The sequence below is a fragment of the Schistocerca piceifrons genome, chromosome 1, assembly GCF_021461385.2.
Source record: "Schistocerca piceifrons isolate TAMUIC-IGC-003096 chromosome 1, iqSchPice1.1, whole genome shotgun sequence".
Lineage (NCBI taxonomy): Eukaryota > Metazoa > Arthropoda > Insecta > Orthoptera > Acrididae > Schistocerca > Schistocerca piceifrons.
Genome location: NC_060138.1, coordinates 1,159,138,279 through 1,159,158,823, shown reverse-complemented (window position 1 = coordinate 1,159,158,823; position 20,545 = coordinate 1,159,138,279).

Here is a 20,545-nt window from a genome sequence, read left to right as displayed (position 1 = left end):
ATAAAATTAGATATTTATTTGTACAACAATTATGGAAACGATCCGAATACTTTTATATGTTTTGTAAATGGGAATTTGTATCTTTCCCTTCTGTATAGGCAATAGGTAAACTTTTGTGTGTGTTTTGTATGGGAGATTAACTATGGGAGATTAACTACTGGAATTGGTAATATATTTTTCTGTGTACAGTAGTATCCGTCACATGTTGCGTGTATATAGAATGACCAAGTGACGATACGATTATTAAGATCCAGAAAGTCATTAGGACATATAAAAACAACTAAATTATGAATACTGTGTGACTACCACATCTCTACTCGCCATCCATAGTGGTGAGTTAGGATCAATTTTCCGGGTCGGCGATGGTGAAGTTCTGATAGTCCGTTCTGTAGAGAATTCTGACCATCTTCTCTCCCGTCGTCACAGTCAAGAATCTCAGTAGAGACGGACCCTTGGGTGGGGGCCGCGAAGAGAATATGACTTTACGGTTTACCGTCTCCTTCTTCTCTATCCTAACACACTTATTCCTATGGTTTCTTTTCTTTCATCTCCATTAGGAGTACCAACTCCATCCTCCCTCTTTACATATGCATATTTTACCACCATTGCAACCCTTCTCTTATCCGAACAATATGATGGTAGAGACGCTCTGTTTTCACAGGTAAAGCCGAGAGATCATGTCAAAAATGCCATTGCGACACAGCCTGAAGCTTTTTCCCTCATCAAGGCGTACATTTTTCTCCAGTACGTCGAATGGTTGCAGCTTATATTAGTGATGTTATGCGAATGGGGGAGGGAGGGAGAGGTAGGACAGAAGGAGGTACATGTTAATAAATTACAAAGTGACGTACTAATAAGGCTCAGTTATTCATAAGCACTTGTATAACACGTAAATGAAAGAGGTTGAGAAAAGTTTAACCACGAAAAAGGAAACCTATACCTGAAATCCGGAGAATCCAAAAAGGAAAGACCTGAACCAATATTGTAGGAATGAGAGCTTCGGTTTGCCTATGAAAGAGGGAACCTATACCTAAGGTCAGGTTGATCCAAGGAAGGAAGGACCGGAACCATATCGTCTTAATTTTGTATAATCCAGGAACACTTACTTATCTTGCGAAGGCAATACAATATGTTCGATGTTACTGTCTAGAGGGTTAGATGGGAATGCAACGAATACCAAAATACAAAACTGTGGAAGTGACCTAAATAAGAGAAATCTCCAAAACAGCATATGGACTTACTGGGAATCAATTGAGTTCCAAGACTTTTCCTTCTTCAATACACATTGAACGAGAACATTTCTGAAGTTTGTGAACGTGGAAAGTAAGATAAGATTAAATGTCAACATGTAGAACCTTAAAGTATATTTAGAATATTATAGCAGTTAAAGTAACCATGTTTTTAAAATACTGATCTTAAAGAAGTATAGTGTGAAAGTTGGGTATATATATATATATATATATATATATATATATATATATATATATATATATATACGTGTGTGGGTGTGTATTGATGACGACTGCGACTTTATGTCTGTGTGTATCGATTTGATGCTGGAAGGAATGCAATGAATTTAGATCACATGAGACATCGAAAGAAAAATGAAATTAATCTATGGACTTCTTATAACATAATCTACACTAGCTCTAGTTGTGTAAGCTATTCCAGACAATTTCGTTCCACTTAGTGGAGGAATCTGTAGTGGTACAAGTTTCTAGAAAGTGAAGCAACGAGCCTCAGTTTCCTTTTACTAGACCGATGAAAGGCATGTGTGTGAAAAAAGTGACATTAATTACTAATAGCGTAAGGTGCCTGTACACTGTTTGGGTTTGTTGGAATTTTTTCACAGATATGAGAAAGAAAAATGCACGCACAGCGCCGAAAGCGACAACGGCTGTACAATTTGGACTGTCAAGTGAAGGATCACTTGCAATTTGCGGCAGTGCTATGGTGGTGTTTATTTTGTTCAAATGGCTCTGAGCACTATGGGACTTAAACATCTCAGGTCATCAGTCCCCTAGAACTTAGAACTACTTAAACCTGACAAACCTAAGGACATCACACACATCCATGCCCGAGGCAGGATTCGAACCTGCGACCGTAGTGGTCGCGCGGTTCCAGACTGAAGCGCCTAGAACCGCTCGGCTACCAACAGCCGGCGCTTTGGTGGTGTGGTGGACTCCAAAGGAGAAAGGGCCTCACGGTAATGGACGAGCACTAAAGACAAAATTAATGTTGTTATATATACTCTATGGTATTCTGTCTCCAGTTAAGTACGAAATTGTGGTCTTGGTCAAGCACTGAAGCATCATGTATGAACATTTCATCTGAAAAGCTTAGTTAATTATCAGTTGCTGTGACTTGAAAACTTTATTGAATATAGAGTAATTACGGAAACCGTCTGTTGTGATTTCGTAGTGAGTTCTTTGGATGCAGAAGCTCTCTTATAGCCGTCTCCCCTCTGCAGTCAGAAAAGCAGTCAGTGGTCAAATACGTGGCACCACACAGCATGACTCTACTTCAAGAGAAAACAAGACGGCGACCGGAAATTTTGGAAACGAAGTTAATTGTTATTACAGGGAACTATTAAAGACTTGGCATCTCGCAACATATCGATCACTTAAAATCAACCCACAACGAGAAAATCACGTCATTAGAGACTGCCAATTTTCCACTAAAGCGCTCAAGGGAGTGATTCAGCACACATTCACCTGAGTTGTTGAAGAAGACAGACCTGTTTACGGCAAGGAGCGTGATTCAGTCGTCCAGGCGATTGTTTCTGGTCCACGAACGGCCGCTACATTACATTAACTTCTGGAGAGACTGACATTTCGAAAGATTTGAATGTACTCCACAGAAGGGCTCTAACTTTTGTAGCTTGAATTACGGAACTGAGAATAGACACAGTATGAGTTAATATTTTTTGCATTACGTATATTAATTAATGAATCACCTTGTAGGACTCTGAACTGTTTTGAGCTGGTGAATTTTTCGTGTATGGTGATTACTACATTGGCTTAGTATCCGCGTATCTTCTATGACTCTTTAGTTAGTGGATTTTGTTACCATTCTCGTAATACTCTCAAAGTAACTTTATTGAATTTGATAAGGGTATTTTCTGCCTGTATTGTAACTGACATTAGTTTCTTCTTATTAAGGCTGTCTTTAGCACGAAAAGGGGTGCAAAATGCTGCAACAAATATTTTGGATCACTTACCAATGATACAGAATGCTCGAGAGACAGCAAAGTAAAATCTGATAACGAACTGAGAAAGTTTCTCCTTTACAATTTATTATTTTCCCCAGGAGAATTGGTATTTCCGGAATTTGTAAAAGGTGGTGGGTGGGAATTGCTAACCCACACATGCGTAGGTTTTTTTTTTTTCAAGAAAAACTTAGGAATGTTCAGAATGTAACCGTACGTATAGATTAATTTGCGATATGAATATGAATGTAAAAGGAGTTAGAAGCAGTCGTTCCACTCGATTATTATTTATCGTACAAAATTATCCATGGAATATGTAGTTAACTAACTGAACATCGTATGAATACTTCCTAGTTATTTGAGATGTTCTTTGTGGAATAAACATTATTCAGCATAATTCTCTGTCATATAAAGCAGTTACAGGCGTAAAAATATAACGCTTGTTATGAAAGTAATCATTTTTTAATTTCATGAATCTGTGTAATTTATTAATTCGTAATTATAGCCAACGCATAGACTGTTTGATCGAAGGATCAAACCTACAGGATATTATTTGCAGTGAATTAGCTGTGGGGCTTAAAAGCAGACGTGCACAGCTCAACCCTGTGACTACATCGAGCTGTTGTCTTTACACACAGCCGAGTATAGCCCACGTACGTATAGTACAAATCACTACAACCAAAGACGCAAATGGTTTGCTGCTATAGACTGCTGTTTAGGAGAGAACTCAGCAGTAACAGCAGTTAGGTACCGTCGCAATCACCATTATCATCATCAAAACACCAACGATACTATCGCTATCTGCGTATTGTACACTCCTGGAAATGGAAAAAAGAACACATTGACACCGGTGTGTCAGACCCACCATACTTGCTCCGGACACTGCGCGAGGGCTGTACAAGCAATGATCACACGCACGGCACAGCCGACACACCAGGAACCGCGGTGTTGGCCGTCGAATGGCGCTAGCTGCGCAGCATTTGTGCACAGCCGCCGTCAGTGTCAGCCAGTTTGCCGTGGCATACGGAGCTCCATCGCAGTCTTTAACACTGGTAGCATGCCGCGACAGCGTGGACGTGAACCGTATGTGCAGTTGACGGACTTTGAGCGAGGGCGTTTAGTGGGCATGCGGGAGGCCGGGTGGACGTACCGCCGAATTGCTCAACACGTGGGGCGTGAGGTCTCCACAGTACATCGATGTTGTCGCCAGTGGTCGGCGTAAGGTGCCCGTGCCCGTCGACCTGGGACCGGACCGCAGCGACGCACGGATGCACGCCAAGACCGTAGGATCCTACGCAGTGCCGTAGGGGACCTCACCGCCACTTCCCAGCAAATTAGGGACACTGTTGCTCCTGGGGTATCGGCGAGGACCATTCGCAACTGTCTCCATGAAGCTGGGCTACTGTCCCGCACACCGTTAGGCCGTCTTCCGCTCACGCCCCAACATCGTGCAGCCCGCCTCCAGTGGTGTCGCGACAGGCGTGAATGGAGGGACGAATGGAGACGTGTCGTCTTCAGCGATGAGAGTCGCTTCTGCCTTGGTGCCAAAGATGGTCGTATGCGTGTTTGGCGCCGTGCAGGTGAGCGCCACAGTCAGGACTGCATACGACCGAGGCACACAGGGCCAACACCCGGCATCATGGTGTGGGGAGCGATCTCCTACACTGGCCGTACACCACTGGTGATCGTCGAGGGGACACTGAATAGTGCACGGTACATCCAAACCGTCATCGAACCCATCGTTCTACCATTCCTAGACCGGCAAGGGAACTTGCTGTTCCAACAGGACAATGCACGTCCGCATGTATCCCGTGCCACCCAACGTGCTCTAGAAGGTGTAAGTCACCTACCCTGGAGAGCAAGATCTCCGGATCTGTCCCCCATTGAGCATGTTTGGGAGTGGATGAAGCGTCGTCTCACGCGGTCTGCACGTCCAGCACGAACGCTGGTCCAACTGAGGCGCCAGGTGGAAATGGCATGGCAAGCCGTTCCACAGGACTACATCCAGCATCTCTACGATCGTCTCCATGGGAGAATAGCAGCCTGCATTGCTGCGAAAGGTGGATATACACTGTACTAGTGCCGACATTGTGCATGCTCTGTTGCCTGTGTCTATGTGCCTGTGGTTCTGTCAGTGTGATCATGTGATGTATCTGACCCCAGGAATGTGTCAATAAAGTTTCCCCTTCCTGGGACAATGAATTCACGGTGTTCTTATTTCAATTTCCAGGAGTGTATATATCAGTAGGAGAAGAGACTTTGGTTACATTTTAATTTTATTATTGCAATCTTTTTTTAAATGCAAAATATATGTGGATATATATGAACATCATTTGCTTGAAAATCAGCAACATAGCTGCTGCCACCTCTCCTCCATTGAAAGGGGGGGGGGCGAAGGGATGATATGATTATTAAAGAGAAAAAAAAACTGCCACTTGGAATTCACCGTCTTGACTAGAAGGTGGCCATTATGTTCACAGCCGAAGTATTGGAGAGGAAGGGATGATGTCCCGGATGCTCGCCTGAAATTTGGGCAAATGGAAAAATACGGTCCATGTAAAACAGTTATTCGTCACACCAGGCCACCACTCTATCTGCTGAATCAATCAATTAATTTGTGTGAAACATAAGGCAGTACTCAATTTCCACGCCGTCCAAATTCAGCCGGTAGCTCCAGCAAGTATACACAGGCAGAAAATATTTGCAAAGCGTTATTTAGAGAACTGCCCTGAAAGAAAGTAGACAGAAATATTAACGTTCTACTGAAGATTATTTTAAGCCGAATGGCTTTGTTCGAAAACAAACAAGGATTGCACACAAATGGCTTCGAGCGTTCGTGCTAGCCGTATTTTTCCAACGGCGGATATCGGAAATTAAGCGAGGACTCTTGCCAGAACAACTGAATACGGTCAGTCGCATTGTGCCCTGCTTCACCGCCTCGCCAAAAGGTACTTGTGTCATTAGTAGTCGCCATCTTTCAGAACTGCTCCTTCAGTCTTTAGAGGGAACGGCAAGTGCTACTGTCTGCAGAAAAGTGGCGCATGTTGGATACGTCCGGGGATAGGCAACAGCAAATATTGACGAACCCTCGTATGTCAGAATGTTCCATTCTAAGAAGAGAACGTCGATTCCGTCCCAAAGTCTTGTCGATTCGAAATCGTGACCTATTTGTAATTATTTTGATACATGTGTGGCTTTACACAGCAATCTCTCCCATTTCACATGTGTTTCTAGCTCTGCACTTCATTTCAAGTGCTTTCCGCAGAACATTGCGTACCAGAAAGTGTTAATGAACTGCAGAGGATCATTTCTGTAAAGGAAGTAAGCGTCATAACCTATTATGTACGAAGGGTGTTCAACAAGTGACGCACCACTTTTTTTCTTAAAGTACGTTGGCTTTATTCCATATCTCAATAACATCCGATCATTCCGCACTCTTTTGGTATAAAACCCGGTTTTTCAACAGAATCTCTCTTCAATGCGACGACCTTACGCCTTCTTACTGGCAGGGCCTGTATGCCCGCAATTATCATTCTAATGGTCGACGTGGGAGCCAAATCGAGAAACCTAGTTGGCACACACCTCTGAGTACCACAACTGGTGGACGACTGCATCAGCACTAACAACAGAGACGTCCAGCTGAGCAGCGAAGTGTTTGGTTGTGGTCCTTCTAATGAGAGTACCCACATGTTCCGACACTGCCTGAATCACAGCTGTTTACGGCCGGCTGGCATGCGGGAAATCGGATAGATCTGAGCGACTTTGTTGGGTTGATGACAGACGACTCGCCCAACGAATCACCGTACCGTTCTTCACCACCAGGTATCCGCGGACATTCTGCAAAGGCCTATGAATACCTAGGATGCTCTAGTCTTTCGCCAAAAGAAACTCAATGATAGCTCTCTGCTAGCAACGCATCTCCGTTGTAGACGTTATTTGGAAGACTACTTACAGCGTCGCTGCCAACCGGAATATCATGAAGCTGTATGTTCTGAAGAAGGAATATCCCACGATGCCTCAAACGTATTCCGTATGGGGCAGTGATAAACTCAACTCCCTAGTAAACAGGAGATCCCGGGTTTGACTACTGGTCCGCGTGCTGTTCCGATGCAGCTGACATCAGTAATCCCTTTCCTTTCCTTTCCTTGCCCTTCCGCCCACCCCTCCACCAACAATTTACATAACTGTTCATTCAACAGTGAACAGAATACGTGGAATAAAGCGTTCATTGGCAATAATCCATTGACAGAGATCCTTTATTTTTGCGTCATCTCCGACATGCAGGTGCTGCAAACGGTGTCGATGATACAGATCCAGACCCTGCTCGTCTACGGTGCGCATCACTCGGGTTTGTCGAATACCAGGCTGTGCAGCAAGTCTTCTAGAGCTGGTAATTAGGCTTCCTTCCATCATTTCAAGAACCCAACATCAATAGATCTTGTTGGTCGGGACGAACAAACAGAACATTATGCTTCGAAGCATGCCATGCTCACGCAGTATAACACCTTGCTAAATACGCTGCTACCTGGAACCCTGCGATTAGGACGCGAACAGCGGCTCTGGAATTCCCATTACGAAACCGGCAGACAAAGATAATGCCACCATACTGTGCAGGTGTGGAGACCTGTGAAATTCTGGAAAGAAAAAGAAACGAAGGAAACGTATAATAAGAAAAATGTGTCTGTAACTATGAAAATAAGAGAGACTGTATGTACGTGAACATTTGTGCTTTTTTTAAAGTCCTTCATCCACTATCCAAGGATACCCACGTGTTAGTTAACACACTCTACACGTTTCAGCAGTCTTCATAAAATGTAAATGAAACAAAGAAAAGAGACACTTGTATGTGCTGTATGAAAGCCATCATAAAATATTATGATGATAATTTGTACAGAATAATGGTGTGCTTTCGGTGTTCTGCCGAGCATTTTAGGCATATCATTTCGGCGACCTACCCGGCCGCCTTCTTATGGTGCTGCGAATCTGCACTTCCTGCCTGGTCTCCAGCAAGACTAGCCAGAGTACAAGCGGCGAGTACACATTCCAGATAAACTCGCAGCACCTGAAGAAGGCGGCTGGGTCGGTGTTCGAAATATTGAACCTAAAATCGAAGCAATAACTCTTCAGAGCACCCAGAAGCACATCATTAGTCTATCGCGGCGAGAAAACCTGAAACACCACACAGAACGCAGTATTTCCTGTTTTTCATTGTCATGAGTTCAAATATGATTCGGAACGCATTTGTCACACTTTTTAGTTTTCCTTCCCAATGAAATGCCCCCATAAACATAAAGTAACTTTGAAAATACCAGATGAATCCAGACTGTGCTCCGAGGTTGGTTCGTGACACATATAATATTCGACCGGTCCTATTTTCAGAATCAATGAAGTTGCAATTGTTATTTTAGTGAACGTGTAATATTGCTCAACGGAAGACTGATTTTTGATCATTAATTTCTCAAACCTGCGTAACCTGAGTGTTAACCAACACAGATTTAAATTATCCCCATTCGATAGCTAGTGGCTGCTCCCGCTAGCAGTTCATCAGTGGAAGCTGTGCTGTCATTGTAGGCTCCTTGTTGTCACTTCCAAATTGTAAGTGGCTGAATATTCTTACTGACTTCCCAACCCCCACCAGCCCCCCACCCTTTTCTCCCTACCGCACGGAATCTGCGATCTATGTACCCATTACCTGCTTCTACAGTAATCTCATCGCGAAGTGCAAGACCGTCTTCTAAATGTCTGAGGCGGGATGTGGTTGCCAGCCCGGTATTCACTTACATGGATCCGGTAAAAAGCCTAAAAACCGTATCTAGGCTGGCCGGCTCACCGGCCTTCGTCGCAAATCGGCGTGGTGGATCTGATCCGGTCGTGGCTCACCTAATGGAGTCTCAGAAGCGGTACATTAAAGCGTTCAGCTACCTGGACGGTCAATACATAGAACTACACCACAAGTGAATTCTGGACATTTTACCTATTATTTTACGGACATATAGATCTTAAACTTCATACCTGTAACGATAGAAATATCAAGAAAAAATTTCGTTTCCGAAAGCTATGCATAACAATTGCTAAGCTAATTTTGGATTACCCATTATTGGGAGAGGTGTTCTGGTAATCAACGGATAAACATGTATTTCAGTTCAGTAGCTGTTACATGACGTTATGTTAGGAACTGTTTCATCCGTTGGAAATAAACTGAAATAACTCTGATACTTATTAAAGTTAACAAAAATTTTGTCCATTTATAGAGACACTACAGAGATCTATACTGTCTACGTTTTTAAGATGTTTGTTCGCGATTTTTGTAGAAAATACATGTTTTAAAATTACGTTTTGTGGCAGCGAATTCCGGAGCGTTTTCGTGGCTACAGCATACAGTTATTTGTCCTGACAACGTCGTAAAATTGGACCTTATACGTAGCTACCATCTAATTTAAACTGTACTGTGACACAGCGAATGTTGAACCTCACCACTGGGCGAGGGGCGGGGTTACATAATTCGAACTTTAGGCATTACATTCAGCTAAGTCTCTCACTTTAGTCATTTAGTAAACCGCTTAAGGTATGCTAATTCTATTTTCACCACCATGAACAACATGAACAGACCACGTACGGTCTCGTTTTATAGCTAAATTAATTACGGACGTTTTAGGTATCAACTTAGGTCTTTTATATCGATATATGGTAATTGCTCCTGTTACCATCATAGTTCTAAAAGGGACAAACTTGTGATTCACCCCTGAAAATATGATTAATAGTTTCGGAGTAATTACGGGACTACTACATAATATCAATAGTTTCGGAAAAATTACGATACTTCAAAATTAGAATTTAGCCGTTTTGAACATGAAACCGGTTGCTGTCTTATACAGTTTCACGTCGGTACACGAAATTATCGCGCCAGGCTGATGAACGTCTCCTGCCTGACGCAGCGAAGAGAGTCTGCTTACAAAATTTGAGTAGTGGAGAAAAGTTGGATTTAAAACTGACAGTAATTACCTTTCGCTACCTGTGGTGGTACTGACACGCCAGCTGGAAGGCAAACGACGTAACATTTAAGGATGATTGAGGATGATTTACCAGTTAACTTCGGCAACAATCTATTCCGGTTTCTGCCAGAACTTTGAACGAAAGGTGAACGTCAAAAGTTGAATTGGTTAGTGAAACACAGAAATGAGATATGAAGATTGTTAAGGAATAACTTCTTGTCATGAGACCAATGCCGACATACACGCTTACGTTGCAACACTGCATTAGCAACAGCAACAAAAAAGGAAGTATCAAAATAACGCGGTCATAAGCACTTCCTTAAAACTCCAATTATGAAAGAAGTAAGTTTCCTGCAGTGAAGGTTATTTATTACCTGTTAATTTTCATTTTTTGTACTACAAAGTTTCTCATGTTTAACAATTCTCAAGTAAAATGTTTAGCTCATTAACTAGTTTATCTCGGGTATGGATCCGTCACAACGAAATTCCTTTTAAGTCATGAAGTGTTCGAAATCCTCGCCATCCACAGCAAAAGACGTTTCCAGTCGCTGATGCAAGGGCTTCTGAATACATTAAGATGATTCTTTAGATATCATTGGACATGCTGCAACCTGCAAGGTTTTAAATACGTGCGGGTTGTCGGAACTTCTGCGTATTCATCTTTAACCCCAGAATAAAAAATCCGCTAGCGTCAAACCTGGTGAACGTGCACGCCAACTGATAACACCTTAGTATCCTATCCAGCGACTTGCGTTCCTCGCCACAAGCGAGTTTCGAACCGGGAACCCTTCGTGCTAGTGACATGTACTTCTACTTCAAGTGGTTCTTCCTACAGGAAAGCTGGCAGTAAATCAGTAAGATACTGTGCGTGTCTGTTCCTATTAACGTTTCTTCAGTGTAGTAAAGACAATTCACTTAGTCTCCAGTAATCTTGTACGAAATGTCTGTACTCCTCTGTCTCAAATGTACAACCGGCTTCAGCCAGGGCGTATTCGAAGTGGCCCACAACGCTTTGTTTTTCACATCAGCTTTCTGGGGTTTGTAAGGGCTCCTCCAATAGTAAATTACTTCTTTGCAGAAATAGCCTGTTGTGGTCATGGCGATTCAGAAATGAGCGACACAATTCCACATGTCTTCTGTAGTCCCGCTAGTTAATCTGTTGGTGAAAAGACCCTTGATACGGTGGGAAGCTGTTTGCGCGCAAAATGCGAACAATGTTAGGCAGACTTATTCCAGAGGCATATTAATTTCTCTGGTGCATGTGTCTAGATTATGAGTAACAGCTTCCAGACATTTATTTTGTGCTCACCAGTCCTTTCAGGCTTTCTCTTCATCTTCCACCTAGTACACCAGCGCTTCCCCAAACAATAATTAATTTTGTGCACAGTCACTGAATAGCAGTGATGGATACAGAAAAGCCTCTAGGAGGGGACGCTAAAGATATCTTGAGCTACCTTCTCTATTACCATAATAAAAAATAGTGAAGTCACAAGCAAAGTTTAAGAACGCTCCCCAAATGTATTCGCCACTGCTGAACTGTCATTCTCACTGAACGCCGACTCTTGGGACTCTTGTGCAGCAACTCAACTGTTGCCATCGTTTCCTCCTGCATTCTTCACAAAGAAGTAGCATATCTAGTTCCTCTTGATTTGTGAAAGACATTTATTTTTTCAAACTAAGCAGCCCTCGATGGCCATGAACTAGCATATTGAGATTATTCATCCAAGTTGTCAATAGTGTGATTAATATTGCCAGAGCATGTCTCGGAACAACATTATCTCGTTTCCAACTGTTAAAAACAAGGAAACCAGATAAAACAATCCTACTTACACCGACACATTTATAGGGGTTACAGACTTCCTGGGTTATAACCTACGTTAGAAACTTTTTTTTATGATATCAGGCCTCGTTACAACTTAAACCAAGCTGCATACGTGCATTGTCAACCCAACTATAAAAAATAAAACATCACGAACCGGTGAATCCACCTTTACCGATGTACAGTTGCAAATTTAAATCCTCTGCTATCACCTGACAACGACAATATTTGCATAAAGGCCAATGCTCGGCACCAACGATACCACCGTCTGTCATAAAATCTTTGAAAAATGACTGTTTGGTCCTAGTCTAATCTAACTAAAAATTACTTCTACGCTGCAATTTGAACGGAAATAACCTATGTCACTAGATAAAATATGTTGGTGGCTGCTTCTTAAGGAGGGTATCCCCTAAGTGTGCCCAGGAACGACATTTAGACACTTCCTACCTCTCATTTAAAACGCCGACGCACTGTTCTTTGAGACACAAGAAATCTCTACCTCCTCTAAATTTTGTAGGTATCACTCCGTCTTTGTCCATCGCGCAGCACCCTCATGCTTTTCGTCATATCTCCCAAACAATCTTTTAAGGTAGTTTATAACTCGGGAAGTCTGTAATCTTTAAATGTCTGTCGGTATAAGGAATTTGCTTTATCTGGTTTCCTTGTATGTATCACATGAAAATAAGATAATGTTGCCCCAAAACATGTTGTGATACTAATTACACTAATGACAACTGGGCTAAATATCCTCAATATTGCATGAATAACAGTTTAATGATGGCTTCACATCAGTTATTGACCGTGAACAACGCAGAGAGAATGAAAGCAAAATTTCTTCTGTGCCCCTTTTATACGGGTTTGTCTTATTAAAACAATCTGCTTCCTCCTTGTGCTAAGCATTTAATTGTTTGGGTATGAAATCACGAACTGCTGCAAGGCAGCTAACGGTTTTATTCTCAAAAGGGATAAATCCTAAGTTGTAAATGTTGTAATTGCTCCAAAGCTAGTAAACGGATTCTGAAAAGTTAAACTGCGCAGATTTCGTCTCTCTTAGAACAGCAGTAGAAATTACAATAGTCCTGTTCAGAGAGACGAAGTAGGTATTGCTATGATTGTAGATAATACGGCTATGAGAGGTGAACGCTGATTCATGAATTTTAGCGCAATTCATGTAGGTATAAAGGTGATTATAACGTATTAAAAGGAAGACGAAAATCTAATAGTCATGGGGGACTGGAATGCATTAGTGGGGGAAGGAGAAGAAGAAACGGTTAAAGGAGAGTAAGGGCTTGGGACAAAGAATGAGACAGGAGAAAGACTAACTAAGTTATGTGCTAAATTTCAGCAAGAATCACAACGCCGGGTGATAGGGGAAGATTTCAGTTAGATTACGTCGTGATTAGAGAGAGATTCCGAAATCAAATACTGGACTGTAAGGCGTACCCAGGAGCAGATATAAACTCAGATCACAATGTAGTAGCGATGATGAGTAGACTGAAGTTTAAGACATTAGAAAGGAAGGATCCATACGCAAAGAAGTTGGGTACGGAAGTATGAAGGAGTGACGAGATACGCTTGATGTTCTCTTAGGGTATAGATGCAACAATAAGGAATTGCTCAGTAGGCGGTACAGTTGAAGAGGACTGAACATCTGTAAAAAGGGAATCACAGAAGTTGGTAAGAAAAACATCGGTACAAAGAAGGTGACTGCGAAGAAACCACGGGTAACAGAAGAAATACTTCAGCTGATCGATGAAAGACGGAAGTACAAAAATGTTGAGGGAAATTCAGGAAAACACAAATACATGTTGCTAAGGAATTAAACAAGTGGAAGTGCCGGGAAGTAAGACGGAATGGGTGGATGAAAAAGCTGAAGAAATCTAAAAGGAAATGAAGGACTCACTCAGCATATAGCAAAATTTAAAAAAAACCTTCAATGAAATAAAAAGAAAGGGAGGTAACTTTAGAGGTGAAACGGGAATTCTAGTGTTAAATGCAGAGGAGAGATCACATACAGAGTGAAAATTATTGAACTATATTTAAAAAAAAAACCTAAATTAGTTACAAACCACATCGTGCACATATTTTATTCAACATTTAGACGTCACTAAAGCTACTCGGATTTAGGTTATGACATGTATCATATGCCTGGTATTATTGGCGATGAAGTAGGGCAGACGAATAGCGAAGTTCTAGATGACCCGCTGAAGTTTCGGAACATCGATGCCCTGTGTGAATTCCTAAGTGGCTGTTTTCAGCTCGGCAACGGTTTTGATGTCATTGCTGTACACCTTGTCTTTAATGTAGCTCGACAAAAAGGAGTCACGTGATCAGATCCGAAGAATATGGCGGACAATCGAGGACCATTCCAGTGGCCTCTGGGTACCACAGAGCCAGAATGCGGCCCGCGAAAGACATCAAACAGTCTCCTATTTCGATGAGGTGGAGGTCCTGTCTTGCGTGGACCACATCTTGTGGAAATGATGGTCATTTTGGATAATGAGAGTGAAATCATCTTCCAAAATCTTCACGTACCGTTTGGTAGACACGGTGACGTCAAGAAATATCGCACTGATTCTTCCGTGACTGGACAAGAGCAAATCACACAGGCACCCGTTGATGGTGAAGAGACTTCTCGATCGCGAAATGCTGATTCTCAGACCCCCAAATGCACCAGTTTTGCTTAATGACGAACCCATCAAATCAAAGTGGACTTAGTCGCTAAACAAAACCATGCATGCGCATACTAATTCCCATAATGCCCTGTGGCCAACAGTGCAGTTTGAACGTACTAACGTAAATCTCTTTGAGGGGGAATATATGTCTGACGTGATACATGAAGCAGCAGGAGTCGATTTGGAAGAGACAGCTGATTCCGTATTAGAATTTAAAAGAGCTTTGGAGGACTTAAGATCAAAGAATGCATAAGGGAAAGATAACATTCCCACAGAATTTCGAAAATCGTTATGGAAATGGAAATAAAACGATTATCCATGTTGGTGTGTAGTATGCATGAGTCTTGCTTCTACCATCTGACTTTCGGAAAAATATCAACCACACAGTTGCAAAGACCGAAAGAGTTGTCAAGTGTGAGAGCTGTCACATAATCAGCTTAAAAGGTTATGCATACAAGTTGCTGACAAGAATAATATACGAAGAATGAAAAAGCGACTTGAGGATGCCTTTAAGTAATGATCAGTTTGGATTTAGGAAAGGTAGAGGTACCAGAGAGGCAAATCCGACGTTGCGGCTGATGATGGATGCAAGACAAAATAAAAATCAAGACACAGTGGTAGGATTTGTCGACTTGGAAAAAGCGTTCAGCAATTTAAAACGGTGCAATATGTTCGTAATTCTGAGAAAAGTAGGGGTATCCTATACGGAGAGACGGGTAGTGTACAATATATATAAGAGTGAAGAGGGAATAATAAGAGTGGATGATCAAGAAGGAAGCGCTCGGATTAAGAAGGGTGTAGTGTTTCGGCCCTACTCTGCAACCTGTATATCGAAGAAGTCATTACGGATATGAAAGAAAAGGTTCAGGAGTGCGATTAAAATTAGGGGAGAAATGATATCAGTGATATCATTCGATCATTACATTGCTATCTTGAGTGAAGGTGAAGAAGAGTTGCATGAACAGCTGAATGGAATTAACAGTCTAAAGAGTACAGAATATGGACTGAGAATAAATCGAAGGAAGACGAAACTAACGAGAAGTACTAGAAATGATAAAAGCGAAAAAATTAACATAAGGATTGATGGTCACGAAGTAGAACAAGTTAAGGAATTCTACTACCTAGGCAGTAAAATACTCAATGACGGACGGAGCAAGGGGAACATCAAAAGCAGACTAGAACTGGTAAAAAGGGCATTCCTGGCCAACCGAAGACTAGTAGCATCAAACATAGGCCTTAATCTGAGAAAGAAATTTCTAAGAATGTACGTTTGGAGCTCAGCATTGGTTGTGTAACGAGGACTGTGGGAAAACCGGAACGGAAGAGAATCGAAGCTTTTGAGATGTGGTGCTACAGACGAATGCTGAAAATCTGGTGGAGTGATAAGCAAACCAATAAGGAGATTCTGAGCAGAATCGGAGAGGAAAGGAATGCGTGGAAAACACTGACAAGGAAAAGCGACAGGTTGATAGGACATCTGTTAAGACATCAGAGAATGAGTTCCATGGTAATAGAGGGAGCTGTAGAGGGCAAAGTCTGAAGAGAAAGACAGAGATTCGAATACATCCAGCAAATTATTGAGGACGTAGGTTGCAAGGACCACTCTGAGATGAATAAGTTGACACAAGAGAGTAATTCGTGGCGGGCCGAATCAAACAAGGCACAAGACACAAGACTGATGACTCAAAAAAAAAAAAGCAGTTAATAGTGTCCGAAGACCGTAACTGAATCACCGTGGATATAACAGCTAAAAATTACCGGTATTTCAGGTACTGGATGGTTACAATTGAACTGACAGAGTTCAGAGTGCTGAATTTATACATCGCACAACGTGGAAACATCGTAAGTATGTTCATGAATCGGTGAGCTAGCAGAAGTCCCACTCTCTGTTACCGAGTGAAAATATACGGATGTAAGGAGTCAAGATGCGAAACATTTCTTCTTGAGACGTCAGAATGCTGTTTGTCGCTTGGCTATTCGTGCTGATTTCTTTTGTGAGGTTAGCTGTTGGTGTAAGGGGTTTCCTCATCAATGGCAATGACTATTCACAAGAAGGACTGTGCACTGCCGGTAAATTTATTTTCCAGGACGGCAGCAATAGCTGCGCTGCTTAGCGTGAACATCGCCGACAGAAACATCCGCAAAGAGGTCCCATGACAATAAATAGTATGAAGAATATGATCAAGAAATTTGAAGCAACAGGTGCATAAGGTGATTTGGTGGTGCAGAAAGGAGAGGAGGGGGTCCTTCCCATCGGCGGGTGCTAATGAATCGTAAAATGTAAACTTTCCGGACGGAAATTTCACAATTCATAACGTGTTCCGAAGTGGTAACCCGTGGTCTAGGGGTAGCGTCTTTGATTCAATATCAAAACGTGTTCGGTCCCGGGTTCGATCCCCGCCACTGCCCAAAACAACCTTTGGTGACATTAAAAGCAACGGTGGTAACATTAAGAGTGCAACGGGAATTCCACTGTTAAATGCAGAGGAGAGAGCAGATAGGTGGAAAGAATACTTTGAAAGCCTCTATGAGGGTGAAGATTGGTCTGATGTGATAGAAGATGAAACAGGAGTCGATTTCGGAGAAGCATCATCCACACAATTCCGAAGACGGCAAGAGCTGACAAGTGCGAGAATTATCGCACGATCAGCTTAAGAGCTCATGCATCGAAGCTGCTTACAAGAATAATATACAGATGAATGTAAAAGAAAAATTGAGAATGCGCTAGGTGACGATCAGTTCGGCTTTAGGAAAAGTAAAGGGACGAGAGAGGCAATTCTGACGTTACGGCTAATAATGGAAGCAAGGCTAAAGAAAAATCAAGACACTTTCATAGGATTTGTCGACCTGGAAAAAGCGATCGGCAATATAAAATGGTGCAAGCTGTCCGAGATTCTGAAAAAAGTAGTGGTAAGCTATAGGGAGAGACGGGTCATATACAATACGTACAACAACCAAGAGGGAATAATAAGAGTGGACGATCATGAATGAAGTGCTCGTATTAAGAAGGGTGTAAGACAAGGCTGTAGCCTTTCGCCCCAACTCTTCAATCTGTACATCGAGGAAGCCTTGATGGAAATAAAAGAAAGGTTCAGAAATGGAAATAAAAATACAAGGTGAAAGGATATCAATGATACGATTCGCTGAAGACATTGCTATCCTGAGTGAAAGTGAAGAAGAATTAAAAGAGCTGCTGAACGGAATGAACAGTCTAATGAGTACACAGTATGGTTTGAGAGTAAATCGGAGAAAGACGAAGGTAATGAGAAGTAGTAGAAATGAGAACAGCGAGAAACTTAACATCAGGATTGATGGTCACGAAGTCAATGAAGTTGAGGAATTCTGCTACCTAGGCAGTAAAATAACCAATGACGGACGGAGCAAGGAGGACTTCAAAAGCAGAGTCGCTACTGCAAAAAAGGCATTTCTGGCCAAAAGAAGTCTACTAATATCAAATACCGGCCTTAATATGAGGAAGAAATTTCTGAGGATGTACGTCTGGAGTACAGCATTGTATGGTAGTGAAACATGGATTGTGGGAAAACCGGAACAGAAGAGAATCGAAGTATTTGAGATGTGCTATAGACGAATGCTGAAAATTAGGTGGACTGATAAGGTAAGGAATGAGGAGGTTCTACGCAGAATCGGGGAGGAAAGGAATATGTGGAAAACACTGATAAGGAGAAGGGACAGGATGATATGACATCTGCTAAGACATGAGGGAATGACTTCCATGGTACAAGAGGGAGCTGTAGAGGGCAAAAACTGTAGAGGAAGACAGAGATTGGAATACGTCAAGCAAATAATTGAGGACGTAGGTTGCAAGTGCTACTCTGAGATGAAGAGGTTAGCACAGGAAAGGAATTCGTGGCGGGCCGCATCAAACCAGTCAGTAGACTGATGACCAAAAAAACGTGTTCCGAGCTATTAGCCCGTCGTCCAATTGATTGACTTTAAAAACTCAAGTTTCGTCCTCATCTGCGATGGACATTTTCGAGGGGAATCGTAACTTTGAATGTCGCATTCACACACTCTGGCTCGCTACTAAGTTGCAAGCTAGGGTGTGAAATGGACATTCAAAGTAGCTCCGATCACTCTTGAAGTTTCAAATCGCAGACGAGGACGAAACATTGGATTTTAAAGTGAAATTCATTCGATCACGGCCTGATATCGCGGACTATTTTATTAATTGTGAGTTCTTGATGGAGCTGTTGTAGCTATAGCCGACTGTGCAGCACATGCCTCAAATTGTGCAGCCAGTGCTTGAGCTGTATCACGGGAATTTTTTCTCCGGTGGTCAAAAGTTCAAAAGTTTTGGTGGCACACTTTACACTTGGAAATGGATGGCATGTGGTTGAAGAATATTCGTTGGTCCCGCGTACTCTGCAGGGTGCCGTGAATGCACAGAACTGACTTATGGCGTTTGGCTCCGACACATCTTGGGCAGAAACACCCACTACCCTCAGCTTATGTGACTGTGTGGTGTGGTTTCACAAGCTCCTTCATTCTCAGTCCGGTTTTCTTCCAGGAGATGTCAGTGACATCTCCATCTTATCAGGATCTCCTTCTGCAGAACGTGATTCCAGCTTAGAAATAAGTGCGACCACTATTTCCTTGCAAGACGGGGCAACACCACATATCGCTTGCCATTCGGAAGATCTGCTTCGAGAAACATTCGGTTAACGACCGCATCACCTCTAGGCGGTTATAAGGTGTAGGGCCTTCCAGATTACCCGATTTAAATCCAACTGACTTATGATTTCTTGTTGTAGAGATACCTGAAAGATCATATTTATCACGGATGGTTCAAATGGCTCTGAGGACTATGGGACTTCTGAGCTCATCAGTCCCTTGTCCCCTAAGGACAACACACACATCCTTGCCCGAGGCAGGATTCGAAACTGCGACCCTAGCGGTCGCGCGGTTCCAGACTGTAGCGCCTAGAACCGCTCGGCCACCCAGGCCGGATGTGTCCGGAGTTTTCCTGATCGGAAAGACAACATGCGACAACAAATCACTCTGTTTACAAGGGACATGCTGCGAGCAAATGTTGATCTTAAATGTTACGAATGCAGCATGTGGTTGACTGTGGATACCGTACGAACACTTATTGTAACTTGTGACCATATCTAAATAAACGTGTCTGAGAACGTTCCTTCCCTTTTCCTGCACCCACAGTACATTCTCTCTGCTTACTTTATTGAGAAGAAAAATGTTTTCTCAAAATTTTCCCCGATGTACATACTGGTCAAGTCCAGCAGATACATTACAGCAACGTATTTTCACCTAGTACCAGAAAGTGGAACTAGCATTTTTTCGTCATACCCCGCGAGGGCTACGATTAATGAACATACCTACGATGTTTCAACGTCCTGCTATGCAGTGAAACCTTCCCGTCTCCTCTATATCTCTTTTGTTACGCAACCTTCCGTTCTACAGTAAACTATGAAACCTTCCCTTAGAATTTCTATCTCTTGCGTAATAATAACAAATGAAATCTTCTCATTGAAATTAATTCTCTTCCTCAATAATAATAAATGCAATCTTCGCATACAAATTTAAATGCTGCTTATTAAAAGTGATTTGCTTATTTTTTCGACGAAACATAGAATGTGACGTCGTCGTGGCCCTCAGTCGTTACCTGCGATAACCCAAAAGTGTTCCTTACCTTTTTTACTGTTACTGCATCGCCATCTGACTGCTACATCGAACTGCGACATGAAAATACTTATTCTGTTTTACGATACTTTATTAGCAGCTGGTGGGGTATCATAAAAAGTGGCTGTATTTATTACCAAAGCTGACGTTATTCTTTAATAGCAAAGCTGACGTTATTTTTTAATTAATTTGA